Source organism: Rhinoderma darwinii, chromosome 13, assembly GCF_050947455.1.
Source record: "Rhinoderma darwinii isolate aRhiDar2 chromosome 13, aRhiDar2.hap1, whole genome shotgun sequence".
Classification (NCBI taxonomy): Eukaryota; Metazoa; Chordata; class Amphibia; order Anura; family Rhinodermatidae; genus Rhinoderma; species Rhinoderma darwinii.
In genome coordinates this window covers 50,792,076-50,815,714 of record NC_134699.1, presented here as the reverse complement: position 1 = coordinate 50,815,714, position 23,639 = coordinate 50,792,076, and the positions used below count along the sequence as shown (strand labels likewise).

Here is a 23,639-nt window from a genome sequence, read left to right as displayed (position 1 = left end):
AATCCAATCAGACAAAACAAGACACCGGGAGAAAGACAAAAGGGAGGGGGGAAGAAAACAAAAAAGGTCAATCAAAGACCAATCAAAGTTCTAAGTCAGAGATATCGGTAGCCAATACTTATCCCACGGATCCCAGAACACTGTAAATCTGTCCAGTGTATTGTCAAGTGAGGCCGTCATATGTTCCATAGTGCGAATTTCCCTAATTCTAGTCAGTAAGTCGATGTGAGAAGGAGGGGCAGTCTGTCTCCACTTCCAAGCAATCAGGGTTTTAGCAGCCATGAGAAAGTGACGAAAAAGTCGAGCTGGGGGTTTCCCCAAAGACCTAGGAGGGACATTCAGGAGATAATGAACAGGGTCTAGAGGAATATCCTGCTGCAACACCGCCACCGCCAAATTCCTAAGCTCCAGCCAAAACTGTTGCACCAGGGAGCAGCTCCAAAAGATATGGAACAGGTCTCCCCTCTGGTCTCTACATTGCCAACAATCTGATGGGATACCCAGATCGAAGCTATGCAAGAAGGCAGGGGTATGATACCAAAACATAAGAATTTTAGATTGATTTTCTTTATATGTAGTACAAAGGGAAGTTCTAGATGCTTGTGACCAGATGATCTGCCACAACGAGGAAGGGATGGATTTATTCAACAGGGTCTCCCACTTTAACATATATCTATGCCCAGGTGGAGGGGAGTCATCCGGGGATAGCAGTATTGTGTAAATAGCGGATATGAGCCCTTTAGTAGTGGTAGTATGGCGACACCGTTTTTCAAAGTTTGTAGGGGTAGTGACACCTCTGCCCCCGTCCACAATCGGACCACTCGGGAGGTAGTACCCCCTAGAATAGTTGGAGTATATAGTACCGAGGTCAAAGGCGGACAACCCGACGCCAAACAAAAGTGTTTTTTACAAGCTTCCCATACCTCCCGTTGAAAGCACATGGGACCCAACAGAGACGAAGACGGCCAGCGGGTCGCCCCATAACAAAGAGTTAGGATGAACAGGAGCCATCCACAATTTCTCTATTTCAGTCCACTTGTTGTATACCCGAAGGGACACCCAACAGGGAATGCGGCAAAGATGGGATGCCCAGTAGTACTTCACAACGTGAGGAGCAGACAGCCCCCCCTGCAGATCGACCTGACAATAAAACAGATTTCGGGATTCTATGTCTGCCGGAGTGCCAATGAACCTGAGGATGGAAGACTGCATTGCCCTCAGTTCCCTCATAGGTACTGCCACTGGTAGGGTCTCAAAGAAGTACAATAATTTAGGAAGCAGGGTCATTTTTACCACTGCAATGCGTCCAAAAAAGGACATGGGGAGAGAACCCCACCTGGCCATAAGTCTACGCAGTTCTACAAAAAGGGGAGGGAAATTAGCCTTGTAAACCGATGTATAAGAGGGAGTGAGCTGGACTCCCAAGTAAGTCAGGGAGGCCTCCTTCCAGTTGTAGGTGTAGTTGTGTTTGAGGAGCAATAGTTCTTGGTGTGGGACATTAAGAGGGAGCGCTTCCGTCTTAGAGGTATTAGTTTTATAACCTGAAAGCCGTCCATACCTATGAAGAACGGTAGTAAGGGTAGGAAGGGAGGTATGAGGTTTAGTGATAGTCAAGAGGACGTCATCTGCAAATAAGGAGACATTGAACTCTTTATCTTGTCTCTTGACCCCTGCTATATCTATGGATTGCTGTATTTGAGCTGCAAGGGGTTCAATACAGAGCACAAATAAAAGAGGGGACAGGGGGCATCCCTGACGCGTATTATTCCAAATCTGAAATGGGAGAGGTGGAGTGCGGAAGTTTAATCGCCGCCGTTCAGGCCGGGTTTTGGACAACTAGGTACTGACTGACACCTGAGAGCAATAGCGGGGGGTGGCTGACACCAGAGAGCAATAGCGGGTGGGAATCTGATGCACACTGGTACAATTGCAGGATACGATAGGTTCTTCCAATGCTGCTCAGGCACCCGCCAGGTGGATAGCGGAGGTGCCTTAAATAGTCCTGGAGACAGGCAACAGGGACTGGGTCAGTGAATTTTGTGCCCGCGCACTAGGGTCATTGCAGTTGCCAGCACAGGACTATGGACTAGGAGAGAGGCAGGCAGCGGCTGCAGCTACCTGGAAGGTGTGCACTAGTCCTGGAGGTATTGCAATGCTAGGTCAATGCGTGGAGTGGACAGCAGGCTCTCTTTCCATCTCACTGTTCTAAAAATCCATTTAATGTATGTTCCCCAGATAGGGTACGTACCAGATATTAAACTGATAAGAACATAGATTCAAATCATTTTTATTAAAGATTCAAATAATATTTTACAATAAATTATATCATAAAAGTACATTAAACGAGTCACATATAATAAAATATCACCTAAAATCAGTCATCTTTGGCTCCGGTAACAAAATGAAAAGATTTATTCAGTTAGGAAAACATTCCACATTTGTATATACATGCCCTTTTTGCTTCTACAGTACCCACATTTTTATAGTCTCTCAAAAAATAAGTGTTCGGAAACACCTATTCCTTTAATGATCTCCATGACTACTGTTCTGGCTTCTGGGCGGTTCCGTTTTTTTTACTTGAACCAATCTCTTTTCTCTATCTTTCTGCCTGTCAGATTTGGTTTAGTATTTATACCTGTCCTTCTCACTCAGTCTTTGCTTGTGATTTTCCTTACATTCTGGTGTCTTGATCAAGCTTTTGACTAAACCCCATACATCTGACTTTTGGACTTCTTGGAATACTGACCTCGGCTTGTCTCTTGTTAACCCCTTGTTTGCTGATTTTAATTATCTTTTCCCAGCTGGCTTTGACATCTGCTTTACCTGGTGTCCACTTGCTTATTGATTTAGACTTTCTGTTTAACCTCTGGCTGTCTGGTTTCCTGTTTAGGTTTGCTTGCATTGCAGCATCCAACATTGAACTCTGCTAAAACAACCTGGGTTCTATGCAGCAAAAACCAACCCGCCTTGCGGTGGGCTCTGGCGAATAGAGTAGCCTTAGACTTTGTTGATCAAAGTTGTGTCGGATTTGAGGTTGCAGATTTATATGCACGCTCTCTCCCAGCAGTTTCCAGTAGCCTTTGTGCAAGTTTCAAAAGCACAGTGATGTGGAGCGAATAACAGGGATATACCCGGAGAGTTTCACAGTGTATTCCTCAGGAGACCCCTCCTGAGGAATACACTGTGAAACGCGCGTCGAGGCGGCTGGTTCACTTTCACTCTGACTCTGACTCTCCAGGTATATCCCTGTTATTCGCTCCACATCACTGTGCTTTTGAAACTTGTATTGTATCTATGACTATGGCTGTGAATTTCTTAGATAAGAGATACTTCATCATCCAGCACTGTGTAAACTGATTACCTTCTTTGACTAGATACATTATTATTGTCACTCTAAATTTAAATAAAACTGGGGTATTGATGTGACCTGCTTGTTAAATTTTGATACTGTTTGGCTCATCAGTGCAGAGAGTGGTTACTTACCGCATGTGTACCAGCTTTATTGTTGTTTCAGCTTTGCATATTTTCAGTTGTACTTTGTTGTTTTAATTTTTAATCAATAAAATTATATTTTATACCTTCTGGTTTATAATACTCAATTAGGGTCGATTTTCAGTTTAGCGTTCTTTCTATACCTTACACTTGTCAGTGAAAAAACTCAAGATTTCCTCCATTCCCTCCTGATAAAACAAAGAAAGAAACACGGCGCCACATAGTGTGAGTAAGCCCAATCAGATAGTCAAAGTATGACGAATGGATGCTTACCACAGCTGGATAGGTCAATCACTTCGAAAAAGATGTAGATCGTGAAGAGTGCTGCTGCCGAAATCCCAAACGGTCACACCAAGTCATTTCTTCTATGTTAAACTCGAGAGACTAGAGAGAGATTTATGTGTGTTTATATTTATATCATATATATATATATATATATATATATATATATATATATATATTTATTTTATTTTTTTTCTATGTATTGCCTTCTTATTTCTACTGTGATTGGCATCATGTTCTTTCTGAAGTGTAATGGTGTATGTACACATTACAAACCTCTTTTAGTCCGGCTTTCTTGTTCTCCGGAGCTGTCCGCGGTTCTGATTTTTGAACGGCTACGTGGGAGCCTGTTTGGTTTATTGCCGGGTTTCTGCGTTTTTCTTTGTATTAGTGCAGCCATTGGTCTGCATCTTTTCCATGCATGGTAGTTTTAATTACATCCTTTTAAATATATTCATTATATAAGTATATTAAACATATTCATTGATTATTCATTATGCTAAGAGGTTTCTGGACTTTACAAAATGTAAATTTATGCATTTGTTTACTGCTTTCCATCTTATTCATTATTATATTTTAGTAGTACAATGGTGTAATGGTTCGTGTTCACATTACAACCTTTGTTCTTTGATCCGGTTATTTCTCATTCCCTGAGCTGTCCATGGTTCTGATTCTCGGGCGGCGATGTGGTTGCACAGCTGGTCTTTTGACGGGCGCTGCTTTTTTCTCTATAATATTGCAGATATATGTTTCACACATTTTTAGGCTTATGATAGTTGTAATTTTAATTATATTTATTCTAATATATTCATTGATTATTCAATATACTTACAGGTTTTCGACCTAACTAAATGTACACATAAGTAATTTTCATCTTTAGATCCTATTGATTAATTATTACGTATTTTATATTTCATTTTCAGACATTTTTCAGCTGCCCCTATTATAGTAATTGTCTTTTCGTTTAGCGGGCGCCATTTTTCGGGCATCTCTATGTGCGGGCTGTCTTTCCCGATGTTTTCACTTTTTTACTAATTCATTTTTTTTAAACTAATTTGTAAATATTACGATGTGTCAATTTTGGTGTTTGTTTAAACATTAATGTCATTTTTAGACACCTTTTTCTGTTAAACTGGAGATCTGTGTAACTGATTACGTCATTGTTGCCCCCTGACCCTGATTACATTGGCGCCTTTTTTATCCGCGTGGTGCTTATAAATCTGCCTTGTTTTAACTGCATTTCATATGGCCTGAGGAAGATGCCGGTGCGGCATTGAAACGCGTAGCCTACTAATAAATACTATCATTAATTTCTGCATCCTCATTGAGTAGCAGCGCCGTGGTTACATCCCTCTTTTTTCCATTCCCTCCTGACTTCTACAGGCAGCAGTCCGCTTTCTTTGATCCAAGAGGATCTACCTGCCTAAGCTTATAAAAAGATACAATAACTTTCAAAATTTCATAATGTTTGGGTAGAGATAGAAGAGCAGGACTGTTAAGAGGCAACTTTAAAAAAATTGTATTTCCTAAAAATCTGGCCTGCCGCATACCTAAGAAAACTTGGAAAGGCACCCACATTATTAAAATGCTTAAAACAAAACATAAAGAACGTAATATACAAAAACTGTTTAACATCAGGGACCCCGTTACCGCCATTAGCTTTACCCTTACATACCACTTCTCCCCACAATTTCTCCAACATGGAGCCCCATAAGAAGTGAAAGACCAGCTTCATAAGCCTCTTTAATACAAAAGCATTAGAGGGAAAAACCATAGCAACATATATTATAGGAAGTAAAACTGCTTCAATTATTAGAATCTTTCCCTCCATGGTCAGCTGTCTTAACTACCAGAAAGACATTTTGTGGGTAATTCTCTCTAAGACCAAGTCCGAGTTTGTAAAACCATTATTAGAGTGGTCAAAATTAATGCCAATATATACATTTTTTTCCCTGAGTCAGGGCTCCACTGTCCATGAGGCGAGATGAGCATCTTGCCTCAGCCGCTGCCATCCCCTCCCACACTATAATTGTTCCTGCGTCTATAGGACACACACAATTACATGCAAAAGTGATGAATGGAGGGGCACGGAACGTGCACCGCTATTCAGCGCCTTTCAATGACGTAAGCGGCGCGATGACATCACGCTGCTTGCGTTGTTGAATGACAGGGCAAGGCACCCTGCCAATCAGCGCCTTTCAACTAACCAAGTAGTGTGATGACGTCATCGCGCCGCTTGCCTCGTTCAGCCCCAGCAGACCTGCTCAGAAGCGAGCAGGACTGCATTTGCAAGAGGACATCGCGGGAATGAGTTTAGGTGAATATGTAAAGTTGCTTTTTTTTCTGTTAAAAGTGTGAGGGGCTATATGTGGAGCACTATCATTGAGGGGGCAGCTATATGTCGAGCACTGTCTACAAGGGAGGCCATATGTGGAGCAGTATCTAAAAGGGGCGCTATATGTGGGGCACTATCTACAGGGGCTACTACCTACAGGGGGATCTATGTAGGGCACTATCTACAGGGGGCTGTATGTGGGGCACTATCTACAGGGGGTATATACAGGGGCACTATCAACAGGACGCTCTATAGGAGGCACTATGTATGTGGGGCACTGTCTACAGGGGGCTCTATGTGGGGCACTCTACAGGGGTCTCTATGGGGGGCACTATCTACAGGAGGCTCTATGGGGAGCACTATCTACAGGGGTCACTGTGGGGAGGAGACACAGTGTATTGTTCTATTATAATTACAGGTGCAGTGTATGGTACTATTTCATTTAGGGGCGTAGTGTGTGGCACCATGAAAATTTTATCTTCGTTTATATTTGCAGAAATGTTTGAAAAGTGAGAAGCTGAAGACATCTGAGTGGCAAACTGCAGAAATGGGCTGTGCCCGGGAGAAGTCATCATAGAGATCTGGACCGAATGGAGAATAAGGGAGAAAAAGAACAACTAGAATCTGAGGAATACGTCACTTAATGTAAATATTTATTCTGCCTCTAATCAGTACTGAGGTCAACTGTATGATCTGCAGCAATAATGGGTGGTATGATTTATTTTTGTTGTGAGGCTGTCAGTGATGTAGAACTGCCAGGGGGATGTCAATCAAAATCTGGGGTGTGCCATTGTTATTTTCGCCTCAGGTAGCAGAAAAGCTAGAATCGGTCCTGCTCTGAGTGGGTATACTCAGAGTAGGTTCTGGCTACCAATCCCCAATCAGAAGACAATCACATTTGTTAAAATTTAACTTAAAACCAGAAGCAGAACTAAAAATCTCAGTATTAAGAATAGCTCTATTAATAGACACTGTACTAGTACCAGTGGCATAACTACCGCCGTAGCAGCTGTAGCGGCTGCTACGGGGCCCACGGCATGAGGAGGCCCGTGTCGCCCGCCGGCACGGGCCCCCACCATGGCCGGAGGCTCCGCTAGCAGCCGCTATGGCTGCTACAGCGGGACGCCACTGAATACTACGGCAGAGCGGGGAGGTATCTCCCCGCTCTGCCATTAAACAAAAGACATGTATCCCCAATCCACAGGATAGGGGATACATGTGTGATCGCTGGCATTGATAGGGAGAACGGGGGACTGAAAGTCCCTTCAAGATAATTTCTCTAGTAATATTGATTCTTTGCTAGTCCGGTAATGTTTTGCCCCACAGTAAACTTTAAGATCTTTCTTTGAGATCGATCTTTTTCCATCTTCAAAGATGGCCACCGCACAGAGAGTTATTCACTGCGCATCTGCGGAATACATCTAGTATTATTTGCCAAGATGGCCGCCGTGCGGTGAGTGACGTACTGCGCATGCGCGGGAATTATTGCACATAATCTCGCATGACTTCGCAATGTATTGTATCTGTGATTTTACTCCCCCCACACGAGTGACATGCGCAGTATGCACACATGGACGCCGGAATCCATGAGGAGCTTGTCTATCCGGTTTCTGCAGGTGATAATCTGCAATCATTTTATTACACACAACTGGGTGAGTTATTATATCATTAAATACACTTTTGAGATTTGGACTGTCTATTGCTGTACTAGTCCCTTAACCATTTTTATATATGTATGCATTATCACCTCTATTTAATGCTTGTATCTTTTAGATTGCATCTTTTATAGTATGAAGTTAGATTTATACTGTCTGTTGTCTTGATCACTGTTTGATTAACATTTGATTCTGTGAGCCTTTATATACCTATGACTTGATGTGTGTTTTATGCTTGAGAAAGGTCCTGTTGGACTGAAACGTCGGACCAGGTCCTATTGAGGCGTGCACCCAGTTGCGGTCCATTGCTGTGGAATCTCTTTGTGTTGTGGTATATATGGACATATCTATATCGCTATGTGCTGTATAAATGAATGGAGAGAAGTGTATGACGCTGATTGGTCACTGATTGGTCAGCGTCATACACTTCTCTCCACAACGCCCACTTGGTCAAAAAGTAAAACACACCCAGTTGTTCATTAAGAAACTCATTAGCATAAAGCTAATATAGGTCATAACTCCGTCAAAAATGGCTTCCGGTGCTGGCGATGCAGGACGCCTATGACTGAGCTCCCGCTCCCGACTAGCCTGCTTACCTGAAAAAGTCACTTCGGTGGCGAAAAACGTGTGACAGACTCCGGCCCTGCACACAGGAACGTACCCGGGGGTGCCTGCATGGAACGGTACCTCCTCCGGAGCGCACATAAGCCAGCCATGGAGGATCTATCCGTGGGTGTAGACAGGGGAGGTAAGATGGCGGCGCTTCCCGCCACTGCTCCCCTGCTGTATTCACAGGATGAGGAGCTGCTCCGGCCCCAGTCCTAGTCCCCGATTTCAATCCCAGCAGAGCCCATAGCCTCTTCTTACCCCGCACCAGTGGATTATATAGCACTGGCCCATGAAGTGGTTAAGCGGATAGCCCCAGACCTGCAGAAAGCGCTGGAAAAAACGGTGCAAGAGTCTCTTAACCGCATGCATGCGGACCTGGCACAAGTAACTTCCAGGACTACTGAATTAGAGCAACGTGTAACACTGCTGGAGGATGAAAATGATGGCTTTAAAAAAGGCTTAGATAATTTCCTAGAACAAACTTCCCCTTTCCCATCCCTTGGTTGAACTTGATGGACATGTGTCTTTTTTTCAACCGTACAAACTATGTAACTATGTAACTTTGATGTGAAGGCATCCAAAGCAGTGCAACATTAAAAGTGGAAAAAAAAATAGAAAAAAACTTTTTATTGTATCCCTATCCATTTTATTTCTACAAACAATTCCAATATAATTGATAATATTCTCAAAGAGATATATGATGTTGACGCCATGCTAATATTAACCAATGTCTCCTAATATACTACCCCCATAACAAGAGAGCCAAATGTCAATATCTAACAATATACATTTAGTAAAGGATGCCATGGATGTGAACTACTAGAGCAGCTATAAAGGGACTCCGAAAGACAGAGGAGATAGTCCAATCCGCAAACAGAATCTGCAAATGACAAAAATGAGAGATATATAAATATAAAAAAAATCTTATATATTGCAGTAAACATATCGTCGTTGTACGTGTGTTCAGATTCATATACAAAAATCGACAACATGTGAAGACCATACAAGGCATATCAAGGGAACAGAAAATCACAATCTATGTATCCATCAATTGATGACCGCACCGACCTTGAAGTCAACATTAAGCCCTTGTGGATGTAGGGAATCTAATCTGTAGATCCACTCAAGCTCCCTACGTTTGAGTCTAGAGACTCGATCGCCACCCCTCCGATGTATGGGTATGTGGTCAGTGATCCAAAATCTCAGATACCTGGCCACATGTCCCGCCGAGACAAAGTGTGCTGAAACCGGGAGATCAAGTTTTTCGTTCCGTGTATGTTTGTATATGCACGACATTCCTGCGTGGTTTCCCCCACAAATATCAGTTTACAGGGACACTGTAGTACATATATAACATGGGATGACGCACAGGTCAAAAAATGTTTGATGTGAAAGACCTTACCATTTATCGGATGTACAAACGTGTTGCCCTTTTCCATGATGTTGCAATTAATGCAATTCAAACATGGAAAACATCCCAATTTTTTGCGGGCCAGGGTTAACTGGCGGTTAGTTTGTAAAAACCCCACGTCCGCATGTAGAAGTTGGTCCCTTAAATTCTTTTGACGCCTAAAGGCCATCATCGGTGGGCTACCAAATTCAGGGACAGCAACAGACAAATTCCTAAGGCTGTGCCACTCATGGCGTATAATATTGGAGATCCTATAGCTGATGTCAGAATAAGTAGAGACAAACGCTACTCTATTTGAGGATATTTTGTTGCGTGATGTCAGTAACTGTTCCCTTGCGACAGTGTCCACCTTGTCCCTCTGTTTCTGTAGGAGGGCTAGTGGGTATCTACGCTGAGCAAATTTGTCGCTCATGTCATCTAAACATAATGTAAGATGTTGAGGTTCCGTTACAATACGTTTAACTCTTAACATTTGGCTAAGAGGTAAAGACTCCACCATCCGTTGAGGATGTTGACTGTGATATCGTAACAGACTGTTGCGATCTGTGGTCTTATGGTATAGATCAGTAACTAATTTGTGACCCACCCTATATACAAGGGTGTCCAAGAAATGTAAACATGTCATCGAGGACTCCATCGTAAATGTTATATCCTCATCAATGGAGTTGAGGAACCCAAAAAACTCCTCAAGCTGTAACATAGTGCCAGTCCAGATAACGAACACATCATCTATGTCTCACCACCGCCTCAGTATATGACTGAAGTGGTGGGACACATAGACGTGGCGCTCCTCGAGGGCCGCCATGAACATGTTGGCGTATGTGGGAGCCACATTAGAGCCCATGGCGGTCCCCCTCTTTTTTATGTGAAAGGAGTCGGCAAACAGAAAATAATTCTCTAAGTACCAACTCCAATAAGTCCATCAAAAATTGTGTGCCTACTTCCGAATACACTGACACACCTAAGGCTTCCCTTACTACACTAAGTCCCCTATCATGGTTGATGAAAGTGTAAAGACGCCAAAATAATGTCACCAGTCAATGTCGCCGACTCCTTTTACATACAAAAGAGGGGGACCGCCATGGGCTCTAATGTGGCTCCCACATGTGTGATAACTTCACTATAAAGTCGGTAGTGGGGGGCGTGGCTTAGCGGCATATGTGAGCGGACGCAGGAACCGGAGCTCCCGCTGCCGATATCCTGATACACATCCTGAGGCTGAACTCTCCTAACGGAGACATACCTGAGCAGAGAGGGGAGAAGGAGGAGAACCTGGTGACACGATTCTGCAGAATCTGGAGGCTGTAATCACCCGCTCAAGAAAGTCTAAGGCGGCAGAGGAAGGTGAGCTGGGCTTACAAGATGGCGCCGACACGTGCATGATTGCAGAGAGCAGGGACCTGAGAGGGGCGGCGGCATCCCGACTGGAGCGCTTTGCCAGAAAGACACCCATGAAGGCAGATGCTGGAGGAGAGATAACAGGTGGAGGGAAAGAGCAGGCAGGCTGCTCCGGGTCCAGATATGAACCGCTGCGGGCACAGATGGAATCAGAGGAGGAGGAGGAGAATGGAGAAGATGCTGCAGGCAGCTCAGGAGGAAGGCCGGATCGAGGCTCGCACAGTTCAAATAAGCCTGGGCCCACGCTGGCGGATGTTTTTTCGGCGGTAAGCCTATGTAATGCCACGCTAGCTAAACTCACCTGCCAGGTGGGCGGAATTAAGGAGGATATTTCCATAATACGGCACGATCTACAGAAGGTGTCGGAGCGTACAACAGCGGTGGAAGGTAGAGTCAGTGATGTGGAAGACAGAATGCTGCCCATAAGGAGGGATGTAAATGCGGTAGCTGTGGATGTTACTTACCTGTTATATAAAACGGATGACCTGGAGAATCGTCTACGTCGCAATAACGTGAGGGTGGTGGGAATACCCGAAAAAGTGGAAGGGTCCAATCCGGATTCCTATTTCGAAAAATGGCTACTGGAGGTGTTTGGTAAGGAGTCGTTGACACCATTGTTTGCGGTGGAAAGAGCCCATAGAGTACCAACTCGCCCGGGTCCACCTGGATGGCCACCAAGACCTGTGCTGGTAAAGCTGCTTCATTATAAAGACAGAGATTTAATTCTTCGGCAGGCCCGGGAAAAGCAAGATATACGGGTGAATGGGGTGAAAGTGTCATTTTACCCGGATTTTTCTGTAGAGGTCCAGAAAAGAAGGATGCAATTTCTGGATATCAAACGACGACTGAGGAATCTGCGTGTTCAATACTCCATGTTGTACCCGGCGAAACTTCGGGTTGCGGCGCTGGGATCCGTACAATTCTTTGAGAACTCAAAAGATGCGTTAAGATGGCTGGACAGTAACGAGGATCGCCTTCGTCAGAATCGAGAGGAAGCTGCTGTGTGATCATCAGGTGGATGGTTGAAGAGGGGACTCTGCTTTTTATGGAAAAAAGGAGGAGGATGAGCTGCACAGGGGAATAAGGCACTGTTTTTCTGCATTTATTTTCTGTTCTAATGTGGGGCTGCAGCCTCTATGTTTATAATGCTGAAGGGAAGACAGAGATGTCAGTTTAATTGAAGCATCAGTTGTTGGAGTCACTAAAATGCTATATCTCTATGGTAGTAAGGTGGCGGGAGGTTTGTGGTTCTCAGGTTTATATTACGGGAAAAGATGTGTTTCTGCAGTGTGAATGGGAAGCTGAATAGTCACATCGGTGGAGATTTCTTCGCCAGCCCGGGCCCTCTTTGGAGGGTAAGTTTATGGAAAGTTGGGCGGGTTAGGGAGGTGGGTGGAGGGAGGAACATGTTTTGGAGGGAAAGGGAGTTGGAAACGCAGTACGCTCTGATTGGCACTGGATTCAAGGGTAATGGCCTCTGTCAGATAAAAGAAATGGATAGATGGGGGGTAGGGTAAATCTTTTGTCCTGGAATGTGAGAGGTATGGGAGAGGCAACAAAACGGCGAGCTATATTCGATTTCCTGAAAGGGCAGTCTGCTGGAGTGATGGGACTACAGGAAACGCATCTTACCGCTGATACTGTGCAGCAGGCACATAGGGTATGGATTAGAGACAGTTTTCACTCCTTTCATTCCACATACTCAAGGGGGGTTAGTCTCCTGGTTCATAGGGATGTACCTTTTTGCTGTTTGGCTTCCTTCAGAGATGGAGAGGGCAGATATGTAGGGGTACATTGTAAACTGTTTAATTGGGAATGTATAATTGTGGTGCTGTATGTACCTCCCCCATACTCGGTGGTTCCAATAAGAGAAGTGTTGGAAAGGCTGGCTAGTTGGCCGATGGTCCAGACTATACTTATGGGAGATTTTAACAATGTAATGGATATAAGACGTGATAAATTTTCAAAAGGGGGGGGGGTAGGAGAGGCTGTTCTGACGCGGTTTGGGAAGTACATGACGGAGGTTGGGTACACGGATGTTTGGCGGGCAAAGTGGCCATCTACTACGCAATATTCTTGTGTGTCATCTACTTATGGATCGCTGTCTAGAATAGATTTGATGTTTAGTAACGGGTTAGGGATTGAGTGTGTGGAAGGGGTGGAATATTTGCCAAGGTCATTGTCTGATCACTCCCCAATGATATTGAAGGTCCGAACTAGTCCACAGATAGGGGGGCTAAGACTGCATTGGAGGTTAAATCCGTTCTGGATCCGACTAGTGGGGGAGGAGATAATAACTGCGAGCTTGCAGGAGTACTTTGAGTTTAATAAAGGTACGGTTCCTATTGATATCTTATGGGACGCTATGAAGGCAAATATCAGGGGGGTGTATATTCGGGAAATTACGACCATAAAGAATAGATCACGACAGGTGGGAAAACATCTGCTGGAAAAGGTGACGTTATCCGAGGAGAACCATGTAGCTAATAATACAGCAGAAACGATGGCCCAGTGGAAGGTAGCCCTAAAATTGCTAAAGGAACATCAGCTGGAACAAGCAGCTAATAAAAGTTTGTTTTTGCAACAAAAATACTATGAGGAGGGGGAAATGACGGGCAGATTGTTGGCAAATATGGCTAGGCCTCAGCGGGAGGGTGCGTTCATCCACCAATTGCAGGACAAAGAGGGGACACTGGTTGGAGAAACGGGGGATATACTGGGTGTGTTGAAGTCCTTTTATACTGAGCTGTACCGCACAAGGGTAGATTATTCGGAAGATCTTCTGACAGGCTATCTAGAGGAAATGGAGTGGGTTACCTTAGGGGAGGAGGAGAAGGAGTGGCTCGAGGAGCCAATTACTTTGGAGGAACTGCAGGAAGCAGTGAGTTCTATGGCAAATGAAAAGGCTCCAGGGATGGATGGTATACCTACTGAGCTGTACAAAACATATGGGGGGGAGCTTCTGCCAGAGTTATTGGAGGTGTTCCAAGATAGTTTTACCAGGGGACGACTGCCGCAGACTATGTATGAAGCGGCAATAGTGGTCATTCCTAAAGAGGGGAAAGATCGAACACAGCCGGATTCTTATAGACCAATATCCCTGCTGTCCGCTGATGTAAAAATCTTGGCAAAGGTTCTTGCTAATAGGCTGACAAGAGTGGTGACTAAGGTAGTGGGCCCGGATCAGTCGGGATTTATGCCATCAAGATCTACAGCGGTTAAGAAGATTATTCTTGAATTTGCAGACAGAGGCTGCAGATACACAGTGTAGGGCAGTGTTGTCCTTAGACGCGGCTAAGGCATTTGACAGTGTGGAGTGGGGGTACCTGTGGGCTGTTCTGGAGCGGTTTGGTTTTGGGAGTAATTTTATAACATGGGTAAAATTGCTGTATAAGGAACCGTTGGCTAGGATTAGAGCCAATGGGCGGATGTCAGATTCCTTTAGACTGGAGAGGGGGACGCGTCAGGGATTTCCCCGCTATTATTCGCTCTAGCGATCGAACCTCTGGCAAATATGGTAAGGCAACATCCGGGTATAGAAGGATTTCGATGTGGGGAGCTGGAGGAACGCATAGCATTATATGCTGATGATATTCTACTATTCCTGGGAGAGATAGTTCGGTCACTGCCGGTGATAATGACGGTATTGGAACGGTTTGGTAAATTTTCAGGGTTGCAAATTAATTGGAGCAAATCGGCATTGCTGCCACTCAAACCATTGGAGGTGCCACTGGTGGTGGGGGGAATTGCTGTACCTTTTGTTAAGGAATTTAAATATCTGGGGATTAAGGTCTCGGTGAGGGTGCAGGATTTTGTTGCGTTGAATGTGAAACCATTATTGGACAAACTAAAAGATAAGACTAGAATATTGCTTGGGCTACCACTTTCAGCGCTAGGAAGAGCAAACCTGATCAAAATGATTCTGATGCCTCAGGTTCTTTATGTGGTGCATAATGCCCCAGTGTGGTTGCCTAAATACTGGTTCAGGAGAATACATAATTTGTTTAGGGACTTAGTGTGGAAAAGGGGGATCCCCAGGATTAAATTGGAAAAATTACAATTACCAACAGAAAAGGGAGGATTAGCTATTCCAAATGCGTGGATATATTATTTAGCAGCCCAAGCGCAACACTTTAAAGGTTGGAAGAATAGGGAAGAGTGGGGTTCTAGTGGGAAACTGGTGTATTATTTGAGTCGGTGCACGGATATACTAGAGGCAATGGAGTCTCATAAACTAAGGAGGGAGGCGAAAGAGAAACCGACTTTGCTATTGATACATAGGGTCTGGTGGGAATGCAAAAAAATACTGGGCGTTACTGGGTGCTCCAATTATATGCCTCTATGGGACAATCCATACTTATGGGAATTCAATACCTTGGACGGTTTTCAGGAGTGGGAACAAGCTGGGGTCAGATATGTATACCAGGTATATGAGGGGGGAAGTCCCAAATTGTTCTCACAGCTACAGGAGGAGTTTGGTCTCCCACATCGGATGTTTTATCAATACCTTCAGCTGCGTCACGCGGCACAGGCCCAGGGTAGGTTGGTGGACTTGAGCTGCTCTACTATGGGAGTGATGGAACAGGTACTGGGAGCAAAGGACACTAAAGGGATTATTTCTGTGATCTATGGTACATTACTTTCCAAATTCCTTGGAGATCCGATGGGGGAGATCAGAAGCAAATGGGAAGAGGATGTGGGGAATATAACTGATGATGAGTGGGAGGAGATACTGGAATCGCTCAAAATGCTTTCCATTAATGTAGCACACAGGAGGTCACAACTTTTTCTCCTACATAGAGTGTATGGGATGGAGGGAAGGGGAAGTTATGTTAAATGTAACTGTATATGATGTACAAAACCAAAAATGTATTGACTGTTGGAATTGAGTTGATGTACATGAGATTTTTAATGTATGTTGTAATATCAATAAAAACTGGTTTGATTTAAAAAATAAAGTCGGTAGTGTCCTGGATGCAAGATGTTGCGGAAATGGCATAACCCCTAAGTGTTTTGTCAAGAATCACTGCTATGGGATTGAAAATGGAGTCCCTCCCTGATACAATGGGGCGTCCCTGTGGTTTATGTAGACATTTGTGCATCTTAGGGAGACCATAAATAACGGGGGTAACAGGATGTGTCTCACGACAAGAAACTCAAATAGAGCATTGTTTATGATCTCCACAGCCAACGCATTTTGAAGTATGTGTGCAATCCTACGTTGGATCCAAAATTTAGGGTCCCCAGACACCTTTTAACATATCATTGATGTCATATCCTTCCTTGGCTGTGGGCCATCAGGTTCACTCACCTCCTGACGGCCGCAGCCATGGGTCCACTCACTTCGGCCGGGTCCCGTTTCATATGTAATCAGTATCCTGATCTAGTGCCATGCTGAGCTGTAGCCGTGCTGTGCTGTATACCACGCCTGTCCTGCTACTCCACGCCTGACGTCTACCTGCTGCCTAGTCCCAGCCGAGCCTGCCTTGCTACTGTCCGAGCTGCCACAGGTACCTTATATGAACTATAGACTCTGACCTGCACCCTGTTGGCCAGCTGCCATACCGCCAATGCGGTACAGCCCAGTGGGTCCACGAACCCTACGTGACAATTGACTTGACTGTAAATTTTATCAAGGTAAAGCGATGTGTCCATGACGACCAAGGCTCTGCCTTTATCGGCTGGCTTGATCATCAGTGACACATCGCCAGATAAATCCCTGAGAGCAATCAACTCTGCACTGGTCAAATTGGGATGTAGTAACGATGCTTCCCCAAATTCCTCCCTTAATCAATGCAAATTCTGTTTGACAATAGTGACGATTGCTTCTATGATAGGTTCACAGACATGTGGTTGCCACCCTGATTTTTTAAAAAGACCCACTTTGCCTAAAGCAAATTCACAGGATGCTGTATTCTCCTGAACTACAGTATGATCACAGAAAAACGTTTTCAATTTTATCCTGCGAAAAAAAGCATGGAGGTCTAATTCCAATTGGAACCAGTCAATTAAAGAAACCGGTACAGACCTATTGGTACATTCAGGAAAGTCCTGTCAAAATACATGTAAAGTCAGTATATAAGTTCATGTATAGACAGGAACGATATGTACGCCAAGTAACCTTGGTGCATTGACCCTACCAATTGACATAAAACCTACAGGATGTGGGGTTCAATTAACACATGACAATATATAATGGAGAAAATACAAACTTTATTCACAAAAAACTGTAAGGGCATGACCACACATGGCGGAATTCCTCCGCAACTGTCCGCATCAATGCCGCACAGAATCTGCGTTGCAGATTCTGCAGCGGATCTGCACAAAATGTGCAGAAAATTGATGCGGACTGGCCGCTGCGGACTGCAGGAAAAGTGCTTCTCTTCTCCCTATTCAGTGCAGGATAGAGAGAAGGGACAGCACTTTCCCTAGTGAAAGTCAAAGAATTTCATACTTACCGCCCGTTGTCTTGGTGACGCGTCCTTCTTTCGGCATCCGGCCCGACCTCCCTGGATGACGCTCCAGTCCATGTGACCGCTGCAGCCTGTGCTTGGCCTGTGATTGGCTGCAGCCGTCACTTACACTGAAACGTCATCCTGGGAGGCCGGACTGGAGACAGACGCAGGGAGTTCTCGGTAAGTATGAACTTATATGTTTTTTTACAGATACATGTATATTGAGATCGGTAGTCACTGTCCCGGGTGCAGAAACAGTTACTGCCGATCGCGTAACTCTTTCAGCACCCTGGACAGTGACTATTTACAGACGTCTCCTAGCAACGCTCCCGTCATTACGGGAGCCCCATTGACTTCCTCAGTCTGGCTGTAGACCTAGAAATACATAGGTCCAGCCAGAATGAAGAAATGTCATGGTAGTAAAAACAATACGCTCCGCAGCACACATAAGATCTGCGGACTTCATTGCGGAATTTTGACTCTCCATTGAAGTCAATGGAGAAATTCCGCCATGAGTCCGCAACCAGTCCGCCACTGCTCCGCAACAGACAGAGCATGCTGCGGACAACAAATTCCGCTCCGCAGCCTATGCTCCGCAGCGGAATTGTACGCATCGTGTAAACGAACACTGCTAAATTAAAGTGAAAGTCAATGGAGAAACGGCTCCGCTGCGGATTAACGCTGCGGAGTGTCCGCAGCGGAATTTAAGTGAAATTCCGCTATGTGTGAACCCGCCCTAACAATGTTGATTAAAAGATGAGTCATGCAGAGCATGAACAAGGCGTCGCTCTTTGCAGGAATAATATGTACACAAGACTATGTAGTACATGGGCATGAATGAAAAAATAAATGAGTAAATAGAGCACAAGGTGCAAAATGTATTTATATCAGCAGCAAGTCCCAAACTATATCAACTGCTAGTAACATGTGCAAGATGCAACAGTGCATGGAAACATTGAAGCTGCTATTACATACCCATGTGGTTAAACCTGCTGGAGAGAGACGCCAGACCCGACGCGCGTTTCGGCGGAAATGCCTTCGTCCGGGGGTCTCGGAGTCTTGTGTACATATTATTCCTGCAAAGAGCGACGCCTTGTTCATGCTCTGCATGACTCATCTTTTAATCAACATTGTTACAGTTTTTTGTGAATAAAGTTTGTATTTTCTCCATTATATATTGTCATGTGTTAATTGAACCCCACATCCTGTAGGTTTTATATTAAATTAAAGAAACCGGACAGAATGTCAGTCCCTTGTTCAATAATTTCAGCTGAGTATCAGATAAGGGACATGAGTAAATATTTACCGCAAGTTGCTCTAGTTGACTCTCCTTTCTTTGCCACGTGCCAAGTGCCAATGTCGTCTGGTTCTCTCTGGTCTTGGATTTAAACCGCCTGCTGTGTTTGCGGTCTCCTCGCCTAGTACGTCCATGGTCACCCCTAAAAAAGAATCAGAAATGTCCGTAGGGGCACCCACTGTAGGTTGCGGAAGTCTTTTGTTCACCGCTGCTCCTTTGCCATATGTGGCGCCTTTCACAATGTTGGGTTCTTTCTGCCAATTGTAGACACGACCATCCACATAGTCCTCAACATCACGTACCCACTTTTGTCGCTTGGTATTTTCCAGATGTAATCTGAATTTCCCAAAAGACTCCTTGGCACCATCCTTATATTTCTGTAGGTCCTCCATCGATAGCAGGGATGTAAGTGATTCCTCAAGATCATGTATACTGGCATTCACACTCCGCAGTTCAATTTGTAGAAACTCAATATTGAGCAATATGATGTCTCGGGCATATTTATTGGATATCTGACAAAAGCGCTGACAGAATTCAGCATTGTTTGGAAACAAATAGGGTGACAGACTCGATCTCATACCACGGAGGATACGGTCCACCTTGAAGTATTCCCCCAAGGTGACTAGATGTAGATATATGGTGATGGCTCGCTTGGATTCCATCTCCCATTTCCTCTTCACATGATCAACAGATGGAACACTGAGAAAGGATACGTCCCCAGAAATGCCCTGCATGATCCTCTCAATGTCATCGTCCGTGTACATAAACACTGCGGGTGATGAATCCATAATAAAGCTTACTTCTGCTCAATGGAAAATGCTTGAGAAAGGTCCTGTTGGACTGAAACGTCGCACGGGTGAATAAAAAGCTGATACTTTTTGGAAGTGCTGCCTCCATCCATTTTTTGTCTGACTGTCAATATATAGACAGTGACATCAGAAGCTCCTCCTGGAGCGGAATCCCCAGCCACAGTGTGGCCGATTCTCTGGCTGGGGATTCTGCTCTTAGGCCTTATTCACATGAATGTGTCCATTTTGCGCGTGCAAAAAATGCTGCGTTTTGCGCGCGCAAAAGTTCAGTGTGGCATCTGTATATGGTGCGTGGCTGCGTGATTTTCGCACAGCCGGCATCATTATGACACTCTGTTTTTATGTTACGAAACCGTAAAGAAGGAGGGGCTTTTATGTTTCCCTTCACTTCTTTAACAACTATAGCGCGAATCATGCGCGTCACCCGGAAGTGCTTTCGTGCACGATTTGCACGCACCCATTGACTTCAATGGGTGCGTGCTGCGCGAAACACGGGCAAGTTTCGGACATGTCGTGAGTTTTACGCAGCGGACACATGCTACGTGAAAATCACTGACAGTCTGAACGTCCCCATAGCCTAACATAGGTCCGTGCGATGCGCGTGAATTTCACTCGCATATCACGGACATAATATACGTTCGTGTGAATAAGGCCTTAGAGGAATCCTGGATAGCATCCTCTAGAAGGAAGTAGTGCTATCTACAGGGTGTGGCACTATATTTGAGGGGTGTGTGGCACTATCTACGTGGCCACTGTGGCACTATATGGGCACTATCTACAGGGTACACTGCGCTATCTACATGGGCACTAGCTACGTGAGCACTGCCACTTTAAATGTGGGCACTGGTACTAGGCGCGGCTAAGGGTATGTTCACACGCAAACACAAAATACGTCTAAAATTACGGAGCTGTTTTCAGGCGAAAACCGCCTGAATTTCAGACGTAATTGCAAGTACTCGCGTTTTTTGCGGCGTCCATTACGGACGTATTTGGAGCTGTTTTTCAATGGAGTCAATGAAAAACGGCTCCAAAATCGTCCAAAGAAGTGTCCTGCACTTTTTTTGACAAGCCGTCATTTTACGCACCGTATTTTGACAGCGACACGTAAAATAAAGGCTCGTCTGAACAGAACATCGTAAAACCCATTGCAAGCAATGGGCAGATGTTTGCATACGTAAAGGAGCCGTCTTTTCAGGCGTAATTCGAGGCGTAAAACGTCTGAATTACATCTGAAAATAGGTCGTGTGAACATACCCTAAAGGGGCGTTACACTTTATGGGGCATTAAACTGTGGGGGCAGCTAAGGGCCATTATACTGTATTGGGGCATCTGTATCGGTATTATACTGTATGGGGCAGTTGTGTGGGCATTATATTGCATGGGGCAGCTATGGGGCATTACACTGTATGGGGACAGCTAGAGGGCATTATACTGTGTGTTCAGCTATTTGGCATTATACTGTGTGGGAGGCACTATGGGACATTATACTGTGTGGGGACAGCTGTAGGGGCATTATATTGTGTGGGGGGTTCTATGGGGGCATTATACTGTGGGGAGGAACTATGGGAGCATGATACTATGTTGGCTGAATGGGGTGTGTATGGCCGGGGTAAGAGGCATGGCTTAAGAGGAAAAATTGCTGTGCAGTGCTACGCGCGCAGCATCGGTTGTCCCTCTTTGTGATACCTGAAATTAGGGAGGTATGGAGACAGACAGAGACTTACATACATCTATGGTAAATGATGTAAAAAAGGTAGTGTTTGGTGTTTGCTTCACTGTAATACAGGATCTCTTGGCACAGATCCAGCAGCAGGTGAGGAAGATGTGCTTTTGGATTGTGTTTGCCAAGACTGCAAGGATATTCACCTTCTTACCATCATACCGCCCAGGATCCATTAACTCTTTATTCTATAATAAGACATGTTGTATTGGGAAGTAGAAGTGGCCACAGCTTTATTTTCAAAACAATATATTTTGAATAATAAAATAAAATTGAATCAGCTTGAAGGCTTTATCCTCTTTAATGTTCTTCCAAAGCCTGAGATGCCATTGAACCGCTGTTCCAGCGGGCATGTAGGGTACTAAACTGCCTTCATAGCTTAAAACTCCACCAGCTGTGACATCTGCAACAAGAAAAAGAGCAGAAGAAAACGCCAAAAACTACAGAACATAACCAGACTCAAAACCGTAATAACCACAGGGGAGGGTGGGTGTACCTCTCGTTGGAGCAGAAAGTAAGGGGGAACTGCACTTCAACTTTCACATTTATTAACTTTACCACACCCCTCACACCACCCTGTAACCAATCCTGGATCCCTGGGCATTTCATGAACTTTTCACCTCTCCTCCATCCCTTGCAGTCCCCGGAAATTTCCCTAAACGGTTCATTGCCTATAAGATGTCTCACGTAGGTGGAGTGGGCGGACTTACATCTATCAGGATGTGAAAGGGAATGGGGAAGGGAAATGGGTGCCCGTAATTACAGCAGGGACCAGTGCCGGACTGAGACAAAAAAGCATGCCTGGCACACAAGCCCCTGCAGCCAACACACTCTGTCTAAAACGGCCCTGGCCCTAAGCCCCCCAGTCACAGCGCACTTCGGTCAATTCGGTCCAAAGTTGACTGTCAGATTACCGCACTTTTTTTTTAGGTGAAAACGTGGAGCAGCTAGCTCACAGCTTATGTGCTCAACATTGAGCTTTCTCCCTTCCCCATAGAGCAACTCTACAGGGTGACGGAACGTGATACTTGATTGAGTGATAAGAATATTGCTGAAATATGCAATAATGTTCTGTAAAAGAGAACTGGTTCAGCTGCATAAGTAACTTTCTTATGCAGCAACCTCCTCACTACACCACCTCCACCCAGCGAGGTATCCTCTCAGAAAAGGCCACACTTCACAATTTGAGCCAGGGTCCACCACCAGTTCAGGCTGATCTTTGAGCTTTCTTATTGTCCCTATAAGACCAAATGTAAATGTCACTTCCAGCAGGAATAAGAACATGTCATCTTTGGAAGAATTTGTTGCAAAAGCAGAGGTAGCGTACTGGAAGAGGTGAAAAATGTGTCCTTCTAAAGCTGCTGTGCAGCTAGCTCACAGCTTGTGTGATCTGAGTTTAGCTCTGTAATGACTTTTGTATAGCGTGGGTTCTAGCCCCTGCATTGTCCTCCTGGTGACCTTGGGCAACTCTCCCCTTTCCCAAAGTGCCACCCATGGAGGCAGGGGCGTAGCTAGAGGCTCATGGGCCCCGATGCAAAAATTCTTACTGGGCCCCCCCCCCCGCAAACTTCTCATGGCCGACGGTCCACTTTCAGCTGCATCGCTGGGTCTCCTAAGTGACCCAACAATGCAGCACTAGCAGCCGGGGGCGTCACTAAGGCTGGGTTCACACACACTATTTACGGACGTAATTAGGGCGTTTTAGCATTGAATTACGTCCGAAAATGCGGCTCAAAAGCGTCGGCAAACATCTGCCCATTCATTTGAATGGGTCTTACGATTTTCTGTGCCGACGGTCATTTTTTTTTACGCGTCGCTGTCAAAAGGCGGCGCGTAAAAAAGTGCCTGTCACTTCTTCAGACGTAAATGGAGCCGTTTTCCATGGACTCCATGGAAAACCAGCTTCAGTTACTTCCGTAATGGACGCAGCAAAAGACGCCTCCACATGCCATTACGGCTGAAATTACGGTGCTGTTTTCTCCTGAAAACAGCACAGTAATTTCAGCCGTAACGGACGCTGCCGTGTGAACATACCCTCAGGGCTTAAAATGTCCGGGAAATAGCCCCAATACATATGTGTCCGCCCCCAAAAAAAGTGTGTATATGAGACAGCATAGCATATCTATAGCACTACGACCCTATAAACTATGGATAGGATTAGATACAGTGGCTGAGC

The 23,639-nt window shown here is 44.9% G+C and overlaps 1 long non-coding RNA gene and 1 other non-coding gene across 3 annotated transcripts in view; one reads left to right on the top strand and one right to left on the bottom strand.

The window, feature by feature from the left end:
- Positions 1-23,639, top strand: part of LOC142666386 (uncharacterized) — a 155,313-nt gene that overhangs the window by 43,840 nt on the left and 87,834 nt on the right. Inside the window, exon 4 of one of the 2 annotated variants that reach the window (XR_012851675.1) lies at positions 6,606-6,754. This is a non-coding gene — a long non-coding RNA (uncharacterized LOC142666386). Of the gene's footprint in view, positions 1-6,605; positions 8,144-23,639 lie in introns of those variants that run through there. The other variant, XR_012851674.1, reaches the window with a different exon arrangement.
- LOC142666864 (U2 spliceosomal RNA) lies at positions 2,123-2,309 on the bottom strand. The gene has a single exon (XR_012851755.1). It is a non-coding gene; the product is annotated as a U2 spliceosomal RNA (small nuclear RNA).